The following is a 13,047-nucleotide window of genomic DNA, read 5'->3' as shown; positions in this document are numbered from 1 at the left end:
ACAGTTTTGGCTCTGTGAGCTAAGTGTGTCATTTTAATAACTTCTTGATAAATTCACATTTTGGTGTTTCCTTTATTTCTAAAAAAAATGTGACAGTAAATTATGGGAAATGGATTCCGGTTTAAAATGGCATTAAGTCAGAGAGGGAGAGAGATGTATTAAATGTCGTATCTATTGTTAGGGGTCATCAAAAGACCACTCATTGCATTCTTTACAAAAGGGAAAGAAGGATGAGAACTACAATTTTTATTTTTTGAAAAAACAAAGCAGTTGGTAAGATAAAAAAAAAAAGCTTATTTTTTTAAAATCACAAGAAGCTAAAGCACAAAATGCAGAAATTATGACCTGTGAATATGCATATAACCGTGAAGTAAAGAGCCCAGAAGTGTAATCCCAGTTCCAATCTTGGGTGCAATGCATAGTGAAGAAGGTCATCTTTTTTACAGAGGAGGAAGCAGAAGCTAAGAAATTCAGTAACTTGCCCAACAGTATGTCCCAAATCCATATAAACATTAGAAACTGCAGTTAGTAGCAACTGATTTTTTTTTGTTGCTGGCGTCAACTTGAAGCAGGTATGTGGAGATTTTTTGGGGGGAGGGCCTGATACAAAGTTTAAATTGCCCATAAAATGTTTTAGTGCCCATCAAGGTGAGTATCAAAATAATATTAAAATATGTTTAGTTTTTATAATGGAACATTATTGCAATTCCAGAATTGCTTGTTGGTGGTTTTCCTTCCTGATTGAAAACAGACACGAGATGGTGAAAAGTAGATTAAATATTAACAGCGAACTGCATTTGGAAAACTGAAAGCCACAGCTGCCAATATGTAAATGTGTATTTTATGTTAAGAGAAGTATCCAATATTTATAAGTTAGGCAAAGGGAGGATTGCGGGTCCCTTCAGTGTTCTACTGAGCACAGCCTCCCGGAACCACCGGGAGGATTTTGTTCCTGGGTTGCGTCTTTCTTTGATTTTTCTATTTGCTCTTGATAAGGACTCAGGCTCTGTGAGATGACATGTGGCTGGTGGATTTCTGTCCAGATGAGGTGCAAATGATTTTTGTCTGGTAGAAACAATAACCCTAAGGATTATGGTTTTAATCGCCCTGGGGACATTGACCAGTTTTGGTTCTAACCTAATAACTTGATTCCCTGTTTTTTTCTTTCTTAACCGTAAACACTCAGTTCTCAGATGCTCTTTTACTATCCCAGTGGTTCTCTTCTTTACAAGTTAAATCAACATTTGTCATGTGTTCATTCTGCATTCTTAGAAGAGTCCTGCTTAACTTTAAAAAATGTATATTTTGACACTTTTACGGAGAAAACAATTTTGATAGAGTTTGTCAATATGGTCACTTAAGTTGTTTCTTGCAGGAATAAGAAGGGGACTGAAAAGTTTCTGCTGCCTGGTGATTTCAAATAGTCATTCCTGTCTGGATTAGGCTGGAGGTCTAACTGAGCGCTGGCTGGAAAGCATAGGGAAGGCCATAACCTTAAATTAAAACACATGTCAGTACTTTTAAAAGTCGGCAAGAATTGCCAAGGACTATACCTTATTGTAAAAAGAGAAAGTTCACCTGTTAAGTTCCCATTCTCACTCTTGGGAGGTAACCATTGTGAAGTTATACCTGCCCTTCCAGACCTTTTTCTGTGTAAAAATACATAGACACATGTATGCAGATACATGCATAGAATTATGATCTATGTATCATTGGTTAGTAACGTAAAGTCATTTGTCTTGGACGTTCTTCTATGTAAGGATGAAGAAATCTACTTCATTCTGCTTAGTCTCATAATTTTTAAAACCTCATTAGAAATGCTTGCCAGTTTTTTTGTTATAAAATTAATAATGCACATGGTAATAAAAATTAAAATGGGGCAAGAGGTAGAGATGACGTGTGAGGCCCTGTCCGCTTCCACGTTCCCCTCAAGGACTGACCACTCTGAACCAGAGCAGTGAGGCACAATGGGTTAAACGGCTCCTTTTCCTGTTCCCACTGGTCACATCTTTAAAAAATTAGTTTTCATTCCTTTCACCACCTTTGTGGCTGTATGTCGACACTCCAGGCAATTCTGACCAGTTTGTACCAAGAATACCTCTGAATAGAGCCACATTTATTTGAGCCTATTTCCACCTCATTAGAGTGCTCTTTTTAAGCTTACATAGAGGGTGTAACACAAGCTTAAACTGCCCCACCTGTGATGGTATCTCCACTCTCTGGTGTCTCTGGTCCGACCACATCCATCTGGGCCACCAGCAGCGAACGCGTAGGTTCTGACCTCAGCACAGATCCAGAGTCCAGCAACTTCCATCTTCTCCTCTGTACCCCAGTCCAAGATGTCACCCTCTCTTTTCTGCAGGTCTTCCAGCTAGCCTCCTCCTTAGTCCTCACCGCTCAGGTCTGTTCCAACACAGCCATCAGAGTGAGGGTTTGAAGTTCTCACAAAGCCACGTCAGGGAACCTCACACTTATACCCTTCCTGCAATCCTCACCCCATGGCTGGGCCCACCCCTCCTTCAGACCTTTGCCTGTCTGTCACCTTCGGGTTGCCTTCCTTTGACAAACTGTTTAAAATAGCAAATGCCTCACTGTCTTTTTCTCTCTCTGCCCCATATCGTGTATTTATTCATCTGTCTGTCTGTCCTCAGAAGGTAAGCTATGTCAGGTGAGATTTTTGTCTGTTTTGTTCTCTGTGTGTCATCCGCACTGTGACCAGTGCAGGGCATTCAGGAGGGCCTCACATATGCAGAACAAATAAACAAATTTGTTGTTAACTGTGCTATTTGACTTGCTCCTCAGATCTTGCAGACTTACCACTGGCTAGTAAGTATGGCGTGGACAAGTGTTCAATCATTTGTTTTTCAGTTGGTCTTGAGAATATGGCCAGTGTTCCTTTTATTTAAAATAGCTTAGTTTAGAGGAAGAAAGCATTTAGCAGGGATTGTATGTTTTAATATGGCTTTATAACACATACCTGTTCTGGGTTGAATGATGTCCCTCAAAAAGTATGTTGAAGTCTTAACCACTGGTACCTCAGGATGTGACCCTATTTAGGAATGGATTGTTGTGGATGTCATTACTTAAGGTGAGGTCCTACAAGAGTAAGGTGGGGCCTTAATCCAATATGACTGGTGTCCTTTTATGATACCACCTTACATGACTGGTGTCTTTATAAGAAGGAAATTTGGACATAGACACGGGGGAAGATGCTGTGTGAAGATGGAAGGAGAGGTTGGAGTGATGCTACCACAAGCCAGGAACACCAGGCCACCAGAAGCTGGAAGAAGCAAGGAAGGATCAGCCCTGGAGGCTTCGGAGGGAGCCTGGCCCTGCCCGGCACCTTGATTTCAGACGTCTAGTCTCTAGAACTGTGAGAAAACATGTTTCTGTTCTTATCACCCACCCTGTTTGTGGTCCTATGTTGTGACAGCCCGGGGAAAATAAGACCGTATCCAATAAAAGTCAGTCCAGTTTCCAAACGAGAGACCTTGGCACGCACGCTTCTGTGTTCTTGCACCCACAAATGCAGTTCTGTGGGAAGGGGGATGCACGTTTTGTTAGAACCAGCCTATAAACTAAAGATTTCCAAGGGAGGGGAGAGAGGGCTCTTACTTTCTGGTTTAGTCATGACCCTGAATCAGGAGGGCGCTTGTGGCCAAGTGCCCTATGAAACATTGGTTTATTCTGGCTGCCCGCTGAGAGGGCATAACCACCCTGTGCGCCTTCAACACACTCAACTCTGGGAAGACCGAATCTCTGGCGTGAGACTGGAAAAGAAGTGGGAGTCACTGCAGGCTGCCAAGTAACAAGCCGCCACAGCAAGCCAGGTGAGACGCCATCCAAGTTGGCTGAGCAGTCAGTATTGGGAGCTGTCAGTGGGGCTCGCAAAACAAGAATCATTTCCATTATGAAGACCAGCTGCCAGTAGACTTATTGAAATTGGAGCAGCTTCTTGAATGGGGAGGTTGGGGTGGAGGGTGAACAGAGCGAGGTGCCTGCATGTGGAACCCCAACTTCTGTCTGTTGGTATACAGCAACGGTGACAATGGCCAGTGTCTACTGTTCTACCCTTGTTATTCTCACTCCCACCTCCCTGTCTCTGCTCAAGGTTTCTCTCTCAGAATGCCCTCCTGCCCCATGTATATAAGTCCTGCTCATTCTCCAACAGCCGCCATTAACTCTTCGCTGCCTGTATCAGGCCAACTTTCCATTATGGTCCATTCAGGGCACCTTTGCCATTGGATGTGGTCTGTAGGCCACATCAGCATCACCTGGGAACTTGTAAGGAATGCAGACTCCCAGCCCAATGCCAGACCCTTGGAATCAGAATGCATTTCCATGAGCTCCCTGGTTGGTCATCTGTACTCTGAGGAGTGGTAAACGCTGGTCTGTATCACTAGTTCTCAGATGTGGTCTCTAGACCAGCAGCACCACCATCACCTGGGAACTTGTCAGAACGCTCCATTTGAGCCTGACCAGATCCACTGAACTTGACACCCCAGGGGTGAGGCTCAGTCTCTTGTGTTTAAGGAGCCCTCGGGAGACAGCGTGCGCACTTGAGTTTGAGAACCACTTGTCTGTATCATTTGGCCAAGTATCTAGTTACGCTCTTTCATCTCCTGTCTGTCTCCCCTTCACGCTGGGGACACTGAAGTCAGGAACTGTGTTTGTGTGTGTCCCTGGTCCTAGCCCAGGTCTAAGCATGGGGTGACTGAGATCCAGGGGTAACTGGTCACTGTCTGTACTATTCTATTCAAGCATGGGGGCTGGGAGAAGGGGGAGAGCTCAGGGCAGGTGCAGGGACGTGTCTCTGTTCTCCTTGGTCTTTCAAGGATTTGAGTTTCTTGAGGGCAGCATAATATTTCCTCTCTCAAATCAGAGACCAAATCAGTATCATGTAATTTTGCATTAATAGATAATAATTTATAATAATTAATAGATAATGAGTTATCACATTGTAGCCTGACATGATCCAGACTTCTGTTTCCAATAGTTTTATGTGGGTTTTCATCCCTGGGGGGGGGGGGGAATCACACATTGCTATTGAGCAAATAAAGCAATGCTGGCTAACTGTTCCTTTTTCTGGATCAATAAATCCTTTATCTGGGCAAGTGGCAGTGGCTAGCTCTTCTGGCTGATGATGTCAGCGAGAAGGATTCTCAGACATGACGAATGGATAGCCTCCTCCTCTGAGCTCTCATAAAACACTTCTGAGTTCCATCGTTGTCAGTTAGCACCCAGCCAGCCATCAGCACCCAGCCAGCCGGCAGCACCCAGCCAGCCATCAGCACCCAGCCAGCCGGCAGCACCCAGCCAGCCGGCAGCACCCAGCCAGCCGGCAGCACCCAGCCAGCCATCAGCACCCAGCCAGCCGGCAGCACCCAGCCAGCCATCAGCACCCAGCCAGCCATCAGCACCCAGCCAGCCGGCAGCACCCAGCCAGCCGGCAGCACCCAGCCAGCCATCAGCACCCAGCCAGCCATCAGCACCCAGCCAGCCGGCAGCACCCAGCCAGCCGTCAGCACCCAGCCAGCCGGCAGCACCCAGCCAGCCATCAGCACCCAGCCAGCCATCAGCACCCAGCCAGCCGTCAGCACCCAGCCAGCCGGCAGCACCCAGCCAGCCGGCAGCACCCAGCCAGCCATCAGCACCCAGCCAGCCATCAGCACCCAGCCAGCCGTCCCCCGCTGGGGGGCAGAGTGTCCTTGTTCTCGTCCTGAGTGCTCCTTTCCTCCGGCTGGCTGCTCACTGTCAGATTTCTAGACAATTCCTTTCAAGTTGCTTGTGGGCTTATAATTTTAACCAGAATCATATGACACTTGAACTGGGGGGGGCACTTGTGAAATCATCTATCCCTTTATTTATTTGTTACTACTTATTTAAAAAAACTTTACTTTTAGAGACCTATAAGGGTTACAACAAAACTGAAAGGATGGCCACAGCTTCCGAGATACACAGCCTCCCTCAATGTCAGCATCACTCCCCCAGAATGGTACATTTAAAAAAAATCATTTTTTTTTAAACCAAGGATGAACCTACATTAATGCATCGTAATCACCCAAAGTCCGTAGTTTATGTTAGGGTCCATCTTGGTGTTGCATATTCCTTGGGTTTGGAGAACGTATAATAGCCTTCATTATATTATTCAGAGCAGGTTCACTGCCCTAAACATCGCCTGTCCATCACCCACACCCCCTACTCCTTTATTGCAGACCAGCAGGAGAAGGCTCTGGTTTAAAGGGTGTGCAGCTGGTGAGCAACAGAACGGGACCAGCCCTTCTGAACTCCCGGTTTATAATTCCAGGGGCTTCCAGTTAACGAAGCCCCTCAGTTCATACTTCTATGAGTCTTGACCGCAAACCTAGACCTGCTTCAGGAGTGAGTTCTTTCCCAGGACCATCCTGCAGAATGGACCCCCAGGCCCAGCCAGTGATGACTTCAACAATATAATGAAGGCCCGGAAACCTAACGCAGAACAACGTTATATATCAAGACACCAGAATCACACCCCAGAGGCAGAGGGGACCCGCCAAGGCACAGGTAAGCTCGGGGCTCCCAGCTGGGGCCGCGGGAAAGAAAGCTGGTATGAAAACTCTGGGAGAGGGGCAGAGATGGGCAGATAGACTTGAATAGGTTTTCACCCGCTTAACTGCTGGTTATAATTGGACTTGTGAGTATGGGAAGAATGGTAAATTTATATAAAACCCAAGATATAGAGGAAGGCGAGCTACGGAGAGTAGGATCAGGGGTGAGTTAGAGAAACTTTCAGGGAGGCAGATGCCTGGCATCTTCCCTGTCTTCTCATTTAAACTTCCTGATATGCCTTCTTTTTTTTTTTTTTTTTTTCTTTTTTTCTTTTATGACAGAGATAGAGAGAGGGACAGATAGGAACAGCCAGACAGGAAGGGAGAGAGATGAAAAGCATCAGTTCTTCGTTGTGGATCCTTAGTTGTTCATTGATTGCTTTCTCATATGTGTCTTGACCGTGGGGCTACGGCAGACCGAGTAACCCCTTGCTCGAGCCAGTGACCTTGGGCTCAAGCTGGTGAGCCTTGCTTAAACCAGTTGAGCTCGCACTCAAGCCAGTGACCTCAGGATTTCGAACCTGGGTTCTCCGCGTCCCAGTCTGATGCTCTATTCACTGCACCACCATCTGGTCAGGTCCGATATGCCTTCTAAATTGACATTGTTTCTATTTTACCGAGAGGGAGGAGCTCTGACTAAATTAGCCTTAGGTTAGACTGGAGTCAGAGTTCATACAGTCCCAGAACCCTTTCCTCCCTTGCTCCTAAGCTTCTTCTAGGGTGACCAACTTGTTTCGGTTTGAGTCTGGCATTGCAGCTTTAGTTGGGTAAACCTGGCTCCTCCCTCTTTTTGCCCCCATGGGGGAACCAGTGTTCTGGGCCAAAGCCACACTGGCCCCACAGGGCCTGACTTAGGCCAGCTTGGCTCAGCTGATGGGCACAGGCACCAGGACAGGAGGCTGGCTCCCTGGTTCCTTGGCAGAGATGAGATGGTGTCCACAGACCCAGGCCAGCTGCTGCGGCCAGCACCCATCACCTGCATTGGACCGGAGCGCTGGACACCACCAGGAGAGCGCTGTATGCCTGGTTCTGCTTTAGCCTAGACTGAGAGGTCAACACACAGGAAGACAGTGACTCAGCCATTGGGGAAGCCAATGCCTGCTGTTTCTGCCTTGGGACAGATTTAGGTGCAAGGGTCAACAACTTATTCTGAGTCAGCTCAGGTCAAAGTGGACTTGACTTGAATGATACAAGTTTCATGACATCCAAGAACGAGCTTCATGAGAAGGCTGGGGAGGGGGGAGAGGGGGAGGGCTGCCCTGCAGCCCCCCCCCCAGCCGGGCTCCCTGGTGTCTCCAGGGGCCCAGTTAGTGGGGCTGGGGTTTGAACCTCTGCTAATGCAGACAGGCACATTTAGAGGGGATGCTGGACTTCTTGGGAGGGGAACTGGGTTGGAGGCTATGACTTAGAGGGAGTGGAACATTTTTGCAACAACGAAGCCTTTGAATTAGGACAACTTGTCCACTAGCTTGCCACTGCCATGTTGGGGGGAGGGCAGGGCTTGCTACTGCCAGCTAGGTAAGACTTCAGGTACCCAGGGGAGCAGAGCTGAAAGCAGGCGACTCCCAGGGGAGGAAGAGGAGCACGGGAGTGGCCCAGATTGGCAGCTTCATTCTTTTTTTTTTAGACTTTATTTATTCAATTTTTAGAGAGGAGATAGAGATAGAGAAAGAGTGAGAAGGTGGGAGGAGCAGGAAGCATCAACTCCTGTATGTGCCTTTACCAGGCAAGCTCAGGGTTTCAAACTGGTGACCTCAGTGTTCCAGATCGATGCTTTATCTACTGTGCCACCACAGGTCAGGTGGCAACTTCGTTCTTAACCTGATGATCAGGGAAAACACTCCATTAGGGCAGGGGGTGGAGGTAGGTGAAGGGCAGAAAGATATTGGGTGTCACAGTCCGTAGCGCTCCACCCAGTGGGCGGAGATGTCAGGAGTGGGCAGGTAAGCCTTTCTTCTCCCTCTCGATACTCCAGCTACGGCAACCTGGGTTCCAGGCCACCATCCCACTGCAGGCGTGTTCCACCTGCTGTTCCTCCAGCTTCCCTTTCTGAGAAGGCACTGGTCCTTGCTGAAGTCTTTCTCATGCTCCTCAGAGCTGTGCTCCCTCTGAGTACTGATGCTGACCGCTTTGTACCCACTACTTAGGGCAGTTCAGGTTTATTCAGTGCACGCGGGCAAATCCTGTCTTCACAGGGACCCTGTGGGGGCTCCTTTCTGTAAGTCAGCACTTACACTTCAACTGTGTTCTTCCCTTCCTTTGATGCCCTTGTGTTTCTAAGGTTCTGATTATGAACCAGGGGCCTGAGGTCCTCGGTGGTGAGAAGCCAGCCTCCTAGAGTGCTTGTGGCTCAGCAGGGGCCAGGGCTCTTTGTCACCAGGGCCGAGAGCTGTGCCTCACACCCTCTCCTGGCCCTGGCCCCACCTGGCCATGGTGCTCAGCCGGTTAACAGGATGGACCACCCTATTTTGGAGTGAGAAACATTGCCCTTCAGAGACAGTTACACGGGCCAGGATGCAGCGTGTGGGCCGCGGGCGGTTCTGTCCATTACGCACGGTCTGGAAAGGAGTCAAGTGCTCATTGGGCCTGAGGGACACATTCTGACCACTCTCCTCAGGTCTGCTCCAGGGCGGGCCAGGAAGGATCCTGCATACCACTCAGTGGCCAAGGCCATGCGAGCATGTGTGGAGGAAGACAGAGCTGTGCCGAGGACAGGATCCAGGTCCGAGGGTGTTCTCTGACCTCCCAGAGTTGGGGAAATACTGACCCCCCAGGGCAGGGGTCGGGAACCTATGGCTTGCAAGCCAGATGTGGCTCTTTTGATGGCTGCATCTGGCTCGCAGACAAATCTTTAATAAAAAAAATAATAACGTTAAAAATATAAAACATTCTGCCTGACCAGGTGGTGGCACAGTGGATAGAGCGTCGGACTGGGATGCAGAGAACCCAGGTTCAAGACCCCGAGGTCGCCAGCTTGAGTGCAGGCTCATCTGGTTTGAGCAAAAAAGCTCACCAGCTTGTGCCCAAGGTCACTGGCTCGAGCAAGGGGTTACTCAGTCTGCTGAAGGCCCACGGTCAAGACACATATGAGAAAGCAATCAATGAACAACTAAGGTGTCGCAAAGAAAAACTGATAATTGATGCTTCTCATCTCTCTTCGTTCCTATCTGTCTGTCCTTATCTATCCTATCCCTCTCTCTGACTCTCTCTGTCTCTGTAAAAAAAAAAAAATTATATATATATTATTTATATATATATAACTAGAGGAAAGTTCTGTCCATTTCTAAGCACATGTTTATTTGGCACATGTGTGCCTCTCTATTTTTATCACTTAATGTATACATACTGACATAGCAAATTAACTAAAACAAAGTTGATTCATGTTAGTCTTATGTGTGAAGCGATAGTGTACCTATGGCTACTGATAAAGTTCATTTACGCCACTGTAATTTTTATGAATTTCAACAAGGAAGAAATGCTACAGAAGCATGTAGAAATTTATTGAAAGTGTTTGGTGAAGGAATAATACCGACTATCACTTGTTTTTGTCCTTACAAAATTTTTTTGAAGGGCAAAAAATTAAAAAGTGGCTATGAACTTTATCATAGCCATGGGTACACTATCGCTTCACACATAAGACTAACGTGAATCAACTTTGTTTTAGTTAATTTTCTATGTTAGTATGTATACATTAAGTGATAAAAATAGAGAGGCACACATGCGCCAAATAAACATGTGCTTACGTGTCGAAACTTGTGATAGAAATGGACAGAATTTTCCACTAGACCTTATATATATAAACATTCTCATATATTCCATTCATTTCCTACTGCTCATGTTCATGGTTGCGGGTGGCTGGAGCCAATCACAGCTGTCCTCCGGGGACAACACCAAATTTTTATTGGATAATGTGTAATGTACACGGGTCATTGTGAGGTCAGGAAGTAAACTTCCCTCCTTTTAATCAAGTAGTAAGCTAGCTAATTGCAGAAACCCTTCGATGAAGAAGATGGCTAAAAGAAAAAAGATGAGGAGTATTGTACTTTTCAGCAGGAATGGACAGAGGAATTCACCTTTGTGGAGAGAGTAGGTTCTGCATTGTGTCGAATATACAATGATAAAATTGCATAGATGAAACAGTCAAATATAAAGTGGCACTTCGACACACGCCATTTACTACATTTGCATTTATATATCCAGTGGGGGACAGCAGGAAGAAAGCATATCAAGAGCTACTGTGCAGAGTGCAAGCTAGTCAGCAGCAACTCCGTGTTTGGACCCAACAAGGTGACTGGAATGTGAAAATGCAAGGCGTTAGAAATACAGTCTTATCCCTTCCACAAGCAGTGTTTGCATTTGAAAACAAGCTGGAACTCTTCATCACCAACATTGAAACAGGTCATTTACTAAACTTTGAAAAACTGGGAGAGTTTAAAAATGCATGCACAGCAAGTGACCCTGCTCAACATCTTAATCTCCAGCAGCTCGTGGGATTCACATCTAATCTCCTGCAGTCATTCAAAGCGCACTTTGGAGAATTTCGTGAGTGCACTCATCGTTTTAGGTTCATCGCCCATCCACACGGGTGTGCAGTGGACAGCGCTGACCTGAGTTACATCCCCGGTGTTTCCATCAGAGATTTTGAGCTACAAGCTGCTGACCTAAAGGCCTCAGACATGTGGGTGAATAAGTTCAAGTCACTGAATGAAGATTTGGAAAGACTTGCATGACAGCAAACAGAGTTGGTGAGCAAACACAAGTGGGGAGAAATGAAAAAACTTCAACCCAGCTAATTGACAAAACTTGGAATGCACTTCCCGTCACATACCACACACTGCAGCGTGTGAGTATTGCTGTACTGACAATGTTTGGCTCTACGTATGCATGTGAGCAGTCTTTCTCACATCTAAAGAACGTTAAGACCAACCTACGATCATGTTTAATGGATGGAAGTCTCAATGCCTGCATGAAGCTTAACCTCACCACATATCAACCACATTACAAAGCCATCAGCAAAACCATGCAGCACCAGAAGTCGCATTAATGGTAAGAAGTACTGTATTCATCATTGGTTAGCAACAGCATAACTATGTTATTAAAAAGAATTCAGAGACTTATCGTACTTTTTTTTTTTAATAAATTTTTATTAATGTTAATGGGATGACATTAATAAATCAGGGTACATATATTCAAAGAAAACATGTCTAGGTTATCTTGTCATTAAATTATGTTGCATACCCCTCGCCCATAGTCGATTGTCCTCCGTCACCCTCTATCTAGTTCTCTGTGCCCCTCCCCCTCCCCCTAACTCTCTCCCTCCCTCCCTCCTATGTCCTCCCTCCCCCCACCCCTGGTAACCACCACACTCTTGTCCATGTCTCTTAGTCTCGTTTTTGTGTTCCACCAATGTATGGAATCATGTAGTTCTTGTTTTTTTCTGATTTACTTATTTCACTCCATATAATGTTATCAAGATCCCACCATTTTGCTGTAAATGATCTGATGTCATCATTTCTTATGGCTGAGTAGTATTCCATAGTGTATATGTGCCACATCTTCTTTATCCAGTCTTCTATTGAAGGGCTTTTTGGTTGTTTCCATGTCTTGGCCACTGTGAACAGTGCTGCAATGAACATGGGGCTACATGTGTCTTTACGTATCAATGTTTCTGAGGTTTTGGGGTATATACCCAGTAGAGGGATTGCTGGGTCATAAGGTAGTTCTATTTGCAGTTTTTTGAGGAACCACCATACTTTCTTCCATAATGGTTGTACTACTTTACAGTCCCACCAACAGTGGATGAGAGTTCCCTTTTCTCCGCAGCCTCTCCAACATTTGCTATTACCCGTCTTGTTGATAATAGCTAATTTAACAGGGGTGAGGTGGTATCTCATTGTAGTTTTGATTTGCATTTCTCTAATAACTAATGAAGCTGAGCATCTTTTCATATATCTGTTGGCCATTTGTATTTCTTCCTGGGAGAAGTGTCTGTTCATGTCCTCTTCCCATTTTTTTATTGGATTGTTTGTTTGTTTGTTGTTGAGTTTTATGAGTTCTTTGTAAATTTTGGATATTAGGCCCTTATCTGAGCTGTTGTTTGAAAATATCATTTCCCATTTAGTTGGCTGTCTGTTTATTTTGATACCAGTTTCTCTTGCTGAGCAAAAGCTTTTTAGTCTGATGTAGTCCCATTCATTTATCTTTGCCTTCACTTCTCTTGCCATTGGAGTCAAGTTCATAAAATGTTCTTTAAAACCCAGGTCCATGAGTTTAGTACCTATGTCTTCTTCTATGTACTTTATTGTTTCAGGTCTTATATTTAGGTCTTTGATCCATTTTGAATTAATTTTAGTACACGGGGACAGGCTGTAGTCGAGTTTCATTCTTTTGCATGTGGCTTTCCAGTTTTCCCAACACCATTTGTTGAAGAGGCTTTCTTTTCTCCATTGTGTGTTGTTGG

This window comes from Saccopteryx leptura, chromosome 5, assembly GCF_036850995.1.
Source record: "Saccopteryx leptura isolate mSacLep1 chromosome 5, mSacLep1_pri_phased_curated, whole genome shotgun sequence".
In the NCBI taxonomy this organism is placed as follows: domain Eukaryota; kingdom Metazoa; phylum Chordata; class Mammalia; order Chiroptera; family Emballonuridae; genus Saccopteryx; species Saccopteryx leptura.
The sequence above is the reverse complement of the archived record's forward strand: the minus strand, read 5'-3'. Positions refer to the sequence as shown.